We start from the raw sequence: 2,411 nt of genomic DNA, 5'->3' as shown, positions 1-2,411 counted from the left end.
ATTAGAATTGACAGAGGATCAGGATGATAGTAATTGACTGAAACAGGACATAGATAATTTGATTAGACAGAGGATCAGGATGATAGTAATTGACTGAAACAGGACATAGATAATTAGAATGGACAGAGGATCAGGATGATAGTAATTGACTGAAACAAGACATAGATAATTAGAATGTTCAGAGGATCAGGATGATAGTAATTGACTGAAACAGGACATAGATAATTAGATTAGACAGAGGATCAGGATGATAGTAATTGACTGAAACAGGACATAGATAATTAGATTAGACAGAGGATCAAGATGATAGTAATTGACTGAAACAGGACATAGATAATTAGAATGGACAGAGGATGAGGATGATAGTAATTGACTGAAACAGGACATAGATAATTAGATTAGACAGAGGATCAGGATGATAGTAATTGACTGAAACAGGACATAGATAATTAGAATGGACAGAGGATCAGGATGATAGTAATTGACTGAAACAGGACATAGATAATTAGAATGGACAGAGGATCAGGATGATAGTAATTGACTGAAACAGGACATAGATAATTAGAATGGACAGAGGATCAGGATGATAGTAATTGACTGAAACAGGACATAGATAATTAGAATGGACAGAGGGTCAGGATGATAGTAATTGACTGAAACAGGACATAGATAATTAGAATAGACAGAGGATCAGGATGATAGTAATTGACTGAAACAGGACATAGATAATTAGAATAGACAGAGGATCAGGATGATAGTAATTGACTGAAACAGGACATAGATAATTAGAATAGACAGAGGGTCAGGATGATAGTAATTGACTGAAACAGGACATAGATAATTAGAATAGACAGAGGATCAGGATGATAGTAATTAACTGAAATAGGGCATAGATAATTAGAATGGAAAGAGGATCAGGATGATAGTAATTGACTGAAACAGGACATAGATAATTAGAATGGACAGAGGATCAGGATGATAGTAATTGACTGAAACAGGACATAGATAATTAGAATGGACAGAGGATCAGGATGATAGTAATTGACTGAAACAGGACATAGATAATTAGAATGGACAGAGGATCAGGATGATAGTAATTGACTGAAACAGGACATAGATAATTAGAATGGACAGAGGATCAGGATGATAGTAATTGACTGAAACAAGACATAGATAATTAGAATAGACAGTGGATCAGGATGATAGTAATTGAATGAAACAGGACATAGATAATTAGAATGGAAAGAGGATCAGGATGATAGTAATTGACGGAAGCAGGACATAGATAATTAGAATGGACAGAGGATCAGGATGATAGCAATTGACTGAAACAGGACATTGATAATTAGAATAGACAGAGGATGAGGATGATAGTAATTGACTGAAACAGGACATAGATAATTAGAATGGACAGAGGATCAGGATGATAGTAATTGACTGAAACAGGACATAGATAATTAGAATGGACAGAGGATCAGCATGATAGTAATTGACTGAAACAGGACATAGATAATTAGAATGGACAGAGGATCAGGATGATAGTAATTGACTGAAAAAGAACATAGAAAATTAGAATGGACAGAGGATCAGGATGATAGTAACTGACTGAAACAGGACATAGATAATTAGAACAGACAGGGGATCAGGATGATAGTAATTGACTGAAACAGGACATAGATAATTAGATTGGAAAGAGGATCAGGATGATAGTAATTGACGGAAGCAGGACATAGATAATTAGAATGGTCAGAGGATCAGGATGATAGTAATTGACTGAAACAGGACATAGATAATTAGAATGGTCAGAGGATCAGGATGATAGTAATTGACTGAAACAGGACATAGATAATTAGAATGGACAGAGGATCAGGATGATAGTAATTGACTGAAACAGGACATAAATAAATAGAATGGACAGATGATCAGGATGATAGTAATTGACTGAAACAGGACATAGATAATTAGAATGGACAGAGGATCAGGATGATAGTAATTGACTGAAACAGGACACAAATAAATAGAATGGACAGAGGATCAGGATGATAGTAATTGACTGAAACAGGACATAAATAAATAGAATGGACAGATGATCAGGATGATAGTAATTGACTGTACCAGGACATAGATAATTAGAATGGACAGAGGATCAGGATGACAGTAATTGACTGAAACAGGACATAAATAATTAGAATGGACAGATGATCAGGATGATAGTAATTGACTGTACCAGGACATAGATAATTAGAATGGACAGAGGATCAGGATGATAGTAATTGACTGAAACAAGACATAGATAATTAGAATAGACAGAGGATCAGGATGATAGTAATTGACTGAAACAGGACATAGATAATTAGAATGGACAGAGGATCAGGATGATAGTAATTGACAGAAACAGGACATAGATAATT

This window comes from Heterodontus francisci, unplaced genomic scaffold (genome assembly GCF_036365525.1).
Source record: "Heterodontus francisci isolate sHetFra1 unplaced genomic scaffold, sHetFra1.hap1 HAP1_SCAFFOLD_276, whole genome shotgun sequence".
NCBI lineage: Eukaryota > Metazoa > Chordata > Chondrichthyes > Heterodontiformes > Heterodontidae > Heterodontus > Heterodontus francisci.
This window is presented reverse-complemented; position numbering follows the sequence as displayed.